The 12,980-nt window shown below is 40.8% G+C and overlaps 1 protein-coding gene and 1 long non-coding RNA gene across 3 annotated transcripts in view; one reads left to right on the forward strand and one right to left on the reverse strand.

Moving 5' to 3' along the window:
* Positions 1 to 984, forward strand: part of LOC106530783 (uncharacterized) — a 15,158-nt gene extending 14,174 nt beyond the window's left edge. Inside the window, exons 2-3 of the long non-coding RNA XR_001311831.1 lie at positions 379 to 452; positions 543 to 984. This is a non-coding gene — a long non-coding RNA (uncharacterized LOC106530783). The remainder of the gene's footprint in view (positions 1 to 378; positions 453 to 542) is intronic.
* LOC106530768 (T-lymphoma invasion and metastasis-inducing protein 2) overlaps positions 1 to 7,217 on the reverse strand; it is a 42,015-nt gene extending 34,798 nt beyond the window's left edge. The window contains exon 1 of one of the 2 annotated variants that reach the window (XM_014026465.1): positions 6,786 to 7,217. The gene's annotated coding sequence lies outside the window, so the exon portion shown is untranslated. The remainder of the gene's footprint in view (positions 1 to 6,785) is intronic. The other variant, XM_014026466.1, reaches the window with a different exon arrangement.
* Positions 7,218 to 12,980: the final 5,763 nt, after the last annotated feature.

The raw sequence follows: 12,980 nt of genomic DNA on the forward strand, positions 1-12,980 counted from the left end.
ATTTTTTACAGCCAAAACCTTTTGAAATATATATATATATATTTTAAACAAACTAATATTTTCTTATCTTTGAATTGTGGTGGTAGATTTGTCTTCTGTATTGATTGTCCCTCAGCTAGTTTTTATTATTTCTCTCAAATTATTTTTTGTTGTTTGTAATGTTTGATTATCTATAAGTGTGATGAAGCAAAATAAATGTAACATCTGCCTGCCATACATTGAGCTTCTGCCTGCTGAACTTATCAGCTGCTGCTCTGCTTCATCATCTTAACAGAAGCACGTTACATTAGCAAGATGGATTTATGACTGAACAAACATCCATGTCTTTTTAATCATCTCTGTGGGTAACAATACATAAAAACAAGTTTTTCTCTACAGTCATTAAATCTTCGCTCTGCACAACGTGCAGCGGGAGGGAGGGAGGAAATGATCCCACGACACTACGGCATGAGGTAACTTTTCTACAGCAGGAGGGGGAAATTTTGAGGATTCATTCTCTCTAAACGTGTTTTAAAATGCTATATTTCTTTACTTATTTTCAGAATATTTCAAACTACTCCTACTCAGTTGTCTCTGCACTCAGCCCTGTTGGCACAGGTGCGATGATGTAACTGACGACAGGACGGTAGAGGGTAAATTTCTACCGTAGGCCAACATCATATGGTTTCTACCGTCTACCGCATATATCGCACAACCCTACATCAACATGACAACATCAACATGATGACATCATCAACAGGAGGACATCATCAACTGGACAGGACGACATCAACCACATGACGACATCATCAACATGACGGCAACATCAACAGGACAGGACGACATCATCAACATGACGACATCAACATGATGATATTATCAACAGAACAGGACGACATCATCAACATGACAGGACGACATCATCAACATGACGGCAACATCAACAGGACAGGACGACATCATCAACATGACGGCAACATCAACAGGACAGGACGACATCATCAACATGATGACATCAACATGATGACATCATCAACAGGACAGGACGACATCATCAACATGACAGGACGACATCATCAAAATGACAACATCATCAACATGACGACATCAAATCAACAGAACAGGACGACATCATCAACATGACAACATCAAAATGATGACATCATCAACAGAATAGGACGAATCATCAACAGAATAGGACGACATCATCAACATGACGACATTAACAGGACGACACATCATGTTGATGATGTCGTCCTGTTAATGTCGTCAAGTTGATGATGTCATCCTATTCTGTTGATGACATCATCAACAGAATAGGACGACATCATCAACATGACGACATTAACAGGACAACATCATCAACATGATAACATCATCAACAGAACAGGACATCATCATCAACATGACATCAATGTGATGACATCATCAACGTGATGGCATCATCAACAGGACATCAACAGGACAGGACGACATCATCAACATGACGACATCATCAACATGACGACATCATCAACATGACATCAACAGAACAGGATATCATCAACATGACATCAACAGAATGACATCATCAACGTGATGGCATCATCAACAGAACAGGATGACATCATCAACAGGATGACATCAACAGAACAGGATGACATCATCAACAGGATGACAGCGTGTGCGGCTTGCCGTCTCTCCGAGCTGCTGTTTGGTCTGTTTGTTGTTTTGTTGCTCTTTTTTAGCTGGCATGATGTGTCTGCTCTTCTGGTGTATGATCGCCAAGCCCTTTTAAATACTGGGCAGTGTCAGAAATCATTAACGAAATGGACATCAGAAAACGCCTCAAACGCACCACCCTTCCCATCTAACATACCGGCCTACCTGCGTCGCACACCTGTTGGCTGTCAGCAAAGAAAGCCCTGGTGGATACCGGGAAAGCGAGGAGGCATTTTGGTGAGGATGAAAGCTCTCAGGAGGTCATCTGAAGAGAACCTCCGATCGTGTTGGAGTGTCTTTCCCTCAGTAAGATGGATCCAGCCTGTTTTTCCTGGATTGGCGTTGGACCAGGTTCACCTGTCAGTGGTGGCCCCTCCTCCCTGTCGGTCCCGGAGACAGCAGCGCGGTGTGGAGCCCAGCAATCTTAGCCTGTTGAGTCGAGCCTCATCTACGGCCATGGATGATGTGGTGGTCYGTTCTGCTCTGATCAATGCTAGATCTCTAGCAAATAAAACATTCATCTTGAATGACTTTTTAAAATCACAAGAAATGGATTTTATGTTCTTGACGGAGATATGGCTTCGAGTTGGTGAGTTAACTCTGTTCTCAGAACTTCTTCCTCCTGGTGGATTCTTCAGCTCTCCTCAAACTGCAGGCAAAGGTGGTGGAGTCGCTGTAGAATTTAGATCCTGTTTCTCATGTCAGCTGATTTCATCTGTTTCTCCAGCTTCGAGGCTCAACTTGTGGAAATAAAATGCAATTCTCCTCTACTTTGTGTGGTGATCTACCGGCCACCCAAGTATAATAGTAATTTTATTCAAGACTTTGCAGACTTTTTGTCAGCTTTGATGCTTGATTATGATCATATTTTAATTGATGGAGACAGTGGTGGGCACCAGCCCGCTAAAGTGCAAATCCACTAATTGCGGACCTAAATATTTCGTTTACGCTTTAGTGGTCTTACTAATTTTTTTTAACTCATAAGCAGATTTGCGCTTTCTAAAATTAAAATGCAGTACTGCTAATAACTAATTATCTACCAGTCACTATTATCTTGAACAGTGGAAGGTATGGCTCTCAATGAATCACAACACACATGATCTGTCCAACAGCACCCCTCCCAGATAAACACACTTATTGAGAAGGTATACATCCTTGCTGAGTGTTGCTTTCGGTCACGGTTCTGATTTCCCACAATGCTTTGTGTCTGCTTACATTGCAGGAAGGCAATAGCAAAAACTGTTAACGTTTGTAATCCATACTAAAATTTTGTATGTATTGATTTATTTTACTTTACAATCGGAGCTCATTTTTAAAAAAAAAAAGTTTAAACGCTGGAGCTCAATACTTGACGTAATTGGTCGAAGCAACAAGGTTAGAGATGCAGAAATGATTTAAAGATGTTATGCTGGTAAAGACTGACATCTAGTGGTCAACTGGAGCAACTACATGGAAAACTTTAAAATCCAAGCCCTTATTTTGAAGGGAAGATAGTTTCCTGTACTGCGTGCTTTCGTTTCCTGTCACAAATCAAATCCGTCATGTACCCAGAATGCATCGCTTCAGTTTTCCAATAAACAGTTTTAAAATTACTTTATTGATGCTTCTTTAATGAAAAATCTACAACAAACAAAAGAAAAAGACAAAGAAGCAGCCGAACTAGCAATCCTCAACAACTTTTTAAAGAATCAGCCGAACTAGCAATCCTCAACAACTTTTTAATTTTTACACCAGGAGCTGAAGGTCTGTTTCAGGAAATCACATCCCCAGCAATCGGCGGTTGTAGAATTAAGTTGTAAAAGAGTTCATACACCACTTAGTTGGCAGTGTTGTGTATATATTGTACATGAATTATTGCCAGCTAGTAAGTGTCAAATTGAACTTGCGCTTTAAAATTAGCTTCAGCTAGTTTTCCTATGACATAAATGCTTTTGAATTTGCGGACCTAAATATTTTCATACGCGCTTTAGAAACTGCGGAGCTAATTTTTGGATTAGCGCTGCCCACCACTGGTTGGAGAATTTAACATTCATGTGTGTTGTGAGACCAAGCTGCTGATGAAAGACTTTTTGAACTTAATCTGCTCTTTTAATTTGAATCAGTTAGTGAGCGGTCCAACACATGAAAAGGGACACACTTTGGACTTGGTTTAAACTTATGGTTTATATGGACATGTTAATGAAATTATTGATTCCGGTATTTCTGATCATCTGCCTGTTTTATTTGAATTTAAGTTTGTGAAGCCTGTGCCTGATTTGCGCGCCTTTGTGCGCTCCCGTTTTCTGATCAACGCACAGACAGCCTCAAATTTTAAAGCTGCTTTTACTGATTTGGAGCTTCCTTCTTCGGATGTTCACCAGTTTAATTGGACGGTTTTAATACTGTTTGTACTAATATTTTAGATCTTATTGCTCCTTTTAAATCTAAACGGGTTAAACTAGCTACAGAGCCCTGCCTGAATGATCCCACTCGTCCACTTAGACGCAACTGCTGGCACGCAGAAAGGAGGTGGACAAAAGACAGGCTTCATATTTCCTTGGAGTTGTTAAAAGATTTTTTATCAAAATATCAGGCTGCTGTCAAAAATGCAAAGAATCCTTTTATCTCAAATTTTGTGTCTGAAAATATCAGTCAGCCTCAAACTCTTTTAAATTCTTTGAACTCGCTTTTAAATCCTCATGATTCATCTTGCCTGACTCCTTCTGCTTCACTATGTGAAAGGTTTTAAAATATTTTATAGATAAGGTAAGTGCCGTCAGGTTTGTACCTTTGCACAACCCTGATCCTGTTATTTCACATTCATCTCCTGCTGTTTTAGAGTGTTTTGAATCTGTTTCTCATTTTTCTGAGTTAGTTCAACACCTGAGGCCTTCATTCTGTCCAGGTGACTTTATCCCCTCTAGACTTTTAAAAGAGGTCTTTACCGTTGTTGGTCCATGGGTAGCTGGTTTTGTTAACATTTCCCTTCACTTAGATTGTGTTCCAGCTGCCTTTAAACATGCCGTCATTCAACCTCTTCTTAAAAAGAACAACTTCGACCCTAACAACCTTTCAAATTTTAGGCCAATTTCAAAGTTGCCTTTTCTCTCAAAGGTTTTAGAGAAGGTGGTTTGTCTTCAGCTACAGGACCATTTAGAGCTGAATGGAATTTATGAGAAGTTTCAGTCTGGTTTTAGGTCACGTCACAGTACTGAAACAACTCTTCTCAGCATGTGTAATGACTTGCTTTTAACTGTAGATTCTGATGATTCAGCTGTTTTAATTCTTCAAGGTCTCACTGCTGCCTTTGACACAGTGGATCATGAAGTTTTAGTATATCATTTGGAACTGTCAGTTGGGGTGAAAGGCTCAGCTCTTAAATGGTTTGAGTCCTACTTATCTGATACTGTAGGAGTTTTTCTCTACTTATTGGAGATTTTTATTCCTCAGAGGCTCCTCTTGAAACTTAAGGAAATTTTGACCTTTGATCCAAGATGGCCGACTTCCTGTTGGTTTTAGGGCCTACCTCCAAAAGACTTTTTTTCGTGATTTGGGGAGATCTACCAACGTCCCAAATTCCAGCTCTCTAGGACATACCAGTTTCTCTATCTCACGTTAGGTGGCGCTGTCAAGTCATTTGGCCACACCCACTAAAAAATTCCAATGGAATCATGCGATTTTTGCCGGGGGACAATTTTGGGTGAAGTTTGGTGAGTTTTTGAGTATGTTAAGGCCTCCAAATGGGCCGTTTATTTCGAATAAATGTGGGGTACCTCAAGGCTCCATACTGGGCTCCTTTTTATTTTCTATTTGCTCCCACTGGGGTCCATTTTCAAGAAATACAATGTGTCATTTCCTTTTTATGCAGATGACATTCAGATTTATTTACCTTTAAGATCTGACAGACCTCAGCATATGGAGAATCTGCACAATTGCTTAAAGGACATTAAAAGTTGGATGGAGCTAAACTTTCTTTGTCTAAATGAAAATAAAACAGAGGTCATTGGGTTTGGAAAACTGACCTGCTGGTAGGATTTAACAGTGCTGTTGGCTATTTGGATTTTGATTGTCATTTTATTAGGAATCTTGGAGTTCTTTTAGACAATTTTAAATTTGACAAGCAGGTCAGCGCAGTGGTCCGGTCTAGTTTTTATCATTTAAGGCTCATCAGCAAAGTCAAGCCTGATCTTCTACATGATACTTTGCATTGTTTTGCATGCTTTTATACTACTGTTTTTATTTAATTTTATTTTTTTGCTGTGCAGCACAATGGTTGCCTTGGGGTTTGTAAAGTGCTATATAAATAAAGTTTTGATTGATTTTGATTGATGACATCATCAACAGAACAGGACGACATCATCAACAGGACAACATCATCATCATGAGACAGTCTAAAGCCGCTGATGATTTACCTCAAATGCTTCTTTTCATGCAGGTTTAGAAAAACTCAAAAATACATAAAATAAAAAAATAATGTCTGGATCCAAACGATCAGCTCAGACTTTTATCAACAAAAACAAAAGATTTAGAAAATTTTTAAAATCCAGTTTGGTTCAAAACTATCACTCAGAGTTGTAACGAGTCAAAGAAAGTTAAACTGTTATCAGATTTAATCAGATCAAAAGTTATATTAGAGGATTTTACTCAACTTTTCATTAATTTTTGTTTTTACAAACTTTATTTACAAAACAAAAAAATAACTAAATAATTCATGTGTTTGTTTTGAATTTAATCTTTGAAAATAAGAAGTGTAGAGGATCTGCAACTTTTATTTATTATTACTTCTGTCAGATTCAAGTTTTCTGCGACCACTCTGGGTTTTTCTTTCAATAAATGTGGGGTACCAACAATTCTGTCCACATGTATATTTATAAAAACACTAATTTGTGTTGTTTACCTCAAGCTTGAAGCACATTCTGTGGCTCTGAACAGATCAGAAACATAAAGAAATGATTCTGTTTCAGACAATTCATCAATAAGTGAATCATAAAAGTATCATATTATACAAGTTAAAAAATGAAAAGATTTTTCAAACAAAACAAAACAAACATTTGATTTTAAAATAATTTCTGGACAAAAAAAAAACAGATCAAAATATATATTAAAAAAAGATTTAAGATTTTTACCGGTTTTCAGATGGTCAGCAGCTTCGTCCTGCAGCCTCCTCTTCCTCCAGCTGCTCTCTCTCTCTCTCTGTGTGTGTGTGTGTCTCTCGCCCGTCTTCACAGCATCTGTTGTGGGACAGGAGGAGGAGCTCTGAGCACAGACTTTCCTTTTGTACGACCCTCCTCCACCCTCCTCTTCCTCAGCAGAGCTCTTCCATGACGTTTCTGCTCCTTCTGTTTATTTTGGTTTTTAGGAACGCAGAAAGCTTTTTTTCCCCCCCAGCTTCAGACCCGAAGCTGCAGAGTTGATCTCATCAGACGGCAGCTGCACGTCAGGACCAGCTTCATCTTCATCAAACCGCTCAGCTTCCTGACGTTAAAGCATCTCAACAGATTCACTCTCACACCTGTTGACTGCTTCAAACCAAAAGAAAACCATCTGTTTTATGTTGTTTAGGTCACATTTTATAAGTTTCACCTGGAATGAAAGAAACATGAAAACAAAAAGCTGTAAATAAACAAAGACTGAAAACCAACTAGAACCGAACCTGAAATAAGATCTGTAAATCTGTGGGTTCTGGTTTGATTTATACTTTAATTTTAGTGAAATCATTTTCTGCTGCATTTGAAGCTTTAATGATCAGAAATCTTCTCAGCTGAAGAATAAAGACTCATTTCCTGAGAGCTGCTAAAGGTCAGAGGTCACAGTAAACCAGAGGGGCGACGCCCATCCGGTCTCAGAGGAGGAACCCACAGCAGCAGAAAGACCTGCTGACCCCCAAACTCATGGCTGACCTTTGACCCCCATCAGGCAAACCTCAACAGCTGGAATGCTCCGACTAAACTTTCATTAGAAGAATGGTACAACGGACTGTACTTTTATAGCACCTTTCTATCCAATCAGGACACTCAAAGCTCTTCACACTACATCTGTGTCCTCATTTACCCATTCACACAGCATGTACATGTACAATCATCTATGGAGACTGATCAGAGCCAATCATTCATACACTGACGGGACACATCAGAGGCATTAGGGGTGAAGTGTCTTGCCCAAGGACACAACAACTGGGACAGCTGGACAGGGGATCGAACCAGCAACCTACCGGTTCCAAGACGACTCCCCCTAACCACTCTGCAACAGCCGCAGAAGTTTCACACTGAAGCTGCAGGTTACAGCTCATCAGCTTAGAGAAGCTGAAATCTGGCTCGTGTTCACAAAGTCAGAGTGGCTTCGGCTCGTTGATCAGCTGAAACTGATTACAGCTGTTTAAACACACAAAACTATAAACTATAACAAACAAAACATGAGTGTAAAAGATGACTCAGTCTGTGAGTCTTCATAAGTGAATGGTTCCTTTTGTCCGAGTCGTTAGAAGTTAACGATTTGATTTGCCCGAGTCATTAGAAGTTAACAGTTTGTTTTTCCAAGTCGTTAGAAGTTAACGAGTCGTTAGAAGTTAACGATTTGTTTTTGTCCGAGTCACTTTAAATGAACTGTTTGCTTTGTCCGAGTCTTTAGAAGTTAACTGTTTCGTCCGAGTCGTTAGAAGTTAACGATTTGATTCGTCAAAGTCGTTAGAAGTTAATAATGTTATTTGTCAGAGTCGTTAGAAGTTCAAAGTTTGTTTTGTCCGAGTCGTTAGAAGTTAACGAGTCGTTAGAAGTTAACAATGTTATTTGTCAGAGTCATTATAATTTCACAGGTTGTTTTTTCCAAGTCTTTAGAAGTTAAGGATTTGTTTTGTCCGAGTCACTTTAAATTAACGATATGATTTGTCAGAGTTATTAGAAGTGAACGATTTGATTTGTCCGAGTCGTTAGAAGTTAAGTTTGTTTTGTCCGAGTCATTAGAAGTTGTTTGTTTAGTCCGAGTCATTAGAAGTTAACAATTTGATTTGTCTGAGTCATTAGAAGTTGTTTGTTTTGTCCGAGTCATTAGAAGTTAACAATTTGATTTGTCTGAGTCATTAGAAGTTGTTTGTTTTGTCCGAGTCATAAGAAGTTAACGAGTCGTTAAAAGTTAGATTTGTTTTGTCCGAGTCGTTAGAAGTTAACGGCTTGTTTTTTCCAAGTCTTTAGAAGTTAAGGATTTGTTTTGTCCGAGTCTCTTTAAATTAATGATATGATTTGTCAGAGTTATTAGAAGTGAACGATTTGATTTGTCTGAGTCGTTAGAAGTTAACGAGTCGTTAGAAGTTAATAATTTGATTTGTCCGAGTCATTAGAAGTTAACGATTTGATTTGTCAGAGTCGCTAGAAGTGAATGGCTTGTTTTGTCCGAGTCACTTTAAATTAACGATATGATTTGTCAGAATCATTAGAAGTTAATAATTTGATTTGTCCGAGTCTTTAGAAGTTACAGATTTGTTTTGTCCGAATCACTTTAAATTAACGTTATGATTTGTCAGTTATTAGATGTTAACAGTTTGATTTGTCCGAGTCGTTAGAAGTGAACGGTTTGTTTTAATGACAAAAATGTTTCAAAGTTTTGGTCTTATTATTAAAGTAAAAACATTTTTAGAGAGTGGGGCATACATGTGAAATAAAATTAATTGTTTTGGGTAAATTTATCCTTATTAGAGACTCCGCCCCCCCCCGGATCAGAGCTGTTTTGTGTCCTGCAGCTCAGAGACGAGCAGCTTTCAAAGAAGAAAGTCTGCAGAAGACTTTTGTCTCGTCGGCCATCTGCCGGCTCGTGGGACGCTCTCCACGGGTGACCCCTCCCATTCTTCACAGACAAAGACCCCCCCTCCCCCCTCTGACAGGCATGAGGCCTGAGATTATTCAGCTGATCTGTTATTAATGCAGAACCGCTGCGGTTCAGAGGAATGACACCTGTTCAGGAAAAGTCTTTGAATGTATTGATTTATTTTAGATCAATATATTTTATTCTTCTGCTTCAGTTAAAGGTTACAGAGCAGCTGACGGAAGACTGAAGTAATAAAACTCTAAATATAAACTTTAAAAGGCCTTCCCTCAACAGAAAACTGATTTTAATTCAGTCTTATTTAATTTAAAATATTCATCCATCCATCCATCATCTATACCCGCTTCTTCCTTTCAGGGTCACTGGTGCCCATATCCAGCAGTCTCAGTGTGAGGGGCGGGGTCCACCCCGGACAGGTCACAGTCCATCACAGGGACACACATAGAGACAAACAACCATTCACTCTCTTACACACACCTAGGGACAATTTAGAGTTACCAATTATAACCTAACAGTCATGTTTTTGGTCTGTGGGAGGAAGCCGGAGTACCCGGAGAGAACCCACACATGCACGGAGAGAACATGCAGACTCTGCCCAGAAAGGTCCCCGGGTCGGGGTTTGATCCGGCGACCTCCTTGCTGAGAGGCATCAGCTCTACCAACTGAGCCACCGTGCCGCTTTAATATTTAAACTAGAAGCACTCGGAGAGTGCAAACCTCCGCCAAGACCAATTTCCTCCATCCTCCAAGATTTAATGCGTAAAAGCAGAGATGGAAACACATTTGCCAAATAAGTTGTGACGTAGTGAACATTTAAGCAGGCAGTATGCACGGGATTTCTTCTCTATGGAGTCCAATGTGGAAAACAAAAGTCAGACTCGTCACCCGACGTTATTCATCATCAAACTGGTGTGGGATTAAGCTCCTAAGTTTTCAGTCACATTTCACCATGTAAAACGTCTGTTTTATCTCCTTGTATGAGTTTGTAATGGTTTGACTCTCTTTATAAAGTGCTTCCTGGCTCCCCCCGTCTCCAAACTTTGAGGCCCGGCAGCTCTCTGTTTACAAGCGTAGTAGAGAGAAACTGTTTTGATTGGTTGTTGTGTTTGAGGAAATGGGAGAAATAGGTTTCATGGTGCAGTCACGCACTTCCTGGTCACAAAACGTTCTGTAAATGTGCATATTATGGCAAAAATTATTTATCATTAAATGTGGTTTTAACATTACTTTTATAAAGTTTGAAGTCCGTGCTGTCCAATCCAGCTCACCGTTTTTTACAGAAGCCCTGTGAAAGCATCACAGCTTTGCCGATCTCAGAGTGTTAAAAGAAAAATATTCCTGTATCGGCACCGTGATCCGGAACATCACCAAAATTTAAAGGTGTGTTCCTTGGCCCAGTACACACATGTGGTAAAAATGTCATGACAATCCGTCCACAAGTTCTTGAGTAATTTTGTCCACAGACAGAATGACAGACATAGGCGACCGAAAACATTACCTCACCCTTGGAGGTAAATATTGAAAAACACAAATCAGTTTTTTCAGTTTCTGCTTCTTTAAATGTTTCTTCAACAACAACAACAGCATACATGTCAACTTGTACGGATTGTCCGTTAGTTATAAGGATTTTACGTCATTTTGCAGGTAAACGGACGTATAGGGCAATCTCATGGATTTTTTCAAAATCTCATTTTCAAATTTATCTAACATGTCAGAGCCTGTAGGATGATAAAAAAAAAAAATCAAATAGGCATCTACCAACCTTTTTTGTCGCTAGAAATAAGTTTTGAACTTTTTCCGCTCTACTTTCCTCCTGTTTCGCAGCAGGCGCTCACATCTCCGCGAGTTGTACGGATATTTTGTAAAAATTTACGGATTTTTTTAGGCTTTTTATACAGGTGAACGTCCGAAGAGATGGACATATATGACAAACGTATTAATCTTTTTGATTTGTGTGAAATGTTGGTGTTTTCTGTTTTAATGATGTCAAAGACCTGACAGTGGATCAAATAGATCCTGCAGAGGCTCTGAGGAGACGTGGACCTGCAGACTCTACAGATCCTCGTCTTCTGACTGCAGAAGAAGGAGGAAGCAGAGCTCCAGGAGGGGGCGGAGCTTCTTCCTCATTGAGGGAAGTGAGGAGGAAACGAGGGGGGGTTCTGTTTCCTGACCCGGCTGACTGGGGTCCTTGTCCCAGCTCGGAGCAGACAGGTGGAGGCGGGGCCGAGTGTTGGGTTTGGTGTGACTCCTGAGGAGGATCTGAGACCTCCTCCTCCTCCTCCTCCGTCGAGGTCTGATTGGATGAAGAGGCTGTTGGTGTCGGGGAGTCCACAGATGATAATCGGATCAGAACCCAGACCAAATACAGTTTACTTGAACCGGTCCAGGTGGGTCGCTGCAGAACCAACAAATCAGCATCAGAATCACAGCTGACCCGAGTCCAAACCTCCAACAACACGGACCGTCCAAGAAACCAGAACTCAGGTTCTGATTACAACAAACTGCAGGAGACAGAACAAACGTATCAGAACTAATCAGAATCAGAACCAGAACCGCCTGAAGAGCGGTGCTCGATTAGCTTGTTTGATTTGATTTTTTTTATAGACGTGACTCAGAACTGCAGAACTCTCTGGGTCCAATTTAAAACCAGAACATGAGCCCAAACAAACACGTGTCCACAGGGGTTCTGTGGGCCCAAAACCCGAGTCAACGAGGTCCAACCACTGGATCAACAGAGTCTGAAGGACCTGCAGCAGACTGAGCCTTAAAGAGGTCCAGAGACCTGACCCTCAAACTGAGCCGGTCCAGCTCCAGGCAGGGAGTGGGTTCTTTAAGTTCAGCCCGTTTGGGTCCACACCCAGACTCTCAGATTGTTCTGTTCAAGTTCTTATCAGATCCAAACCCAGAAAACAATCAGAACCACAAACTGACCAGCTCTGACCTTTCAGTTTGTGTTCAGAAAAACGGGCCAAAGGGTCTGGACCGGCCCAGTTCGGTCCAAAGGGTCTGGACCGGCCCGGTTCAGTCTGAGCGTGCAGCCTCCAGCCTCAGAGGAATGTCTGAGTTTTTACAGTCGACCCGCTGAGGTGAAAGAACCAAAGACCAGGTCGTGGAAGTGATTCTGATCGGACCGAACAGCCGAACTGAGGCTGAGAAAACAGCCGGAGAAGATCAGAGAGAAGAGGTTCTGGTTCTGTTGGTCCAAACGTTCACTGTTGTTTTAGGTTCTGTCTGCCTGTTTCAGTAAGAGCGCTGTCCGGGAAACACATGAAAAACTGGAGCTGCTTCCTCTGACCCGGAGCTAAAAACAGAACCGCAGCTCAGACCGAGCCGCGGGCTTCCTGTAGAACCGAGCCGGACTCCAACATCTGGCTGCAGCTGCAGGAATGTCCCTCCCTGGTTGTAAACAAGGTGACGTCAGTGACAAACATCCACTTCCTGTCTGACACTTTCAAATCAAAACACACTTCCTGTCCCGCCTGACACCTGATCTATATATATATATA

Source organism: Austrofundulus limnaeus, unplaced genomic scaffold (assembly GCF_001266775.1).
Source record: "Austrofundulus limnaeus strain Quisiro unplaced genomic scaffold, Austrofundulus_limnaeus-1.0 Scaffold557, whole genome shotgun sequence".
NCBI lineage: Eukaryota > Metazoa > Chordata > Actinopteri > Cyprinodontiformes > Rivulidae > Austrofundulus > Austrofundulus limnaeus.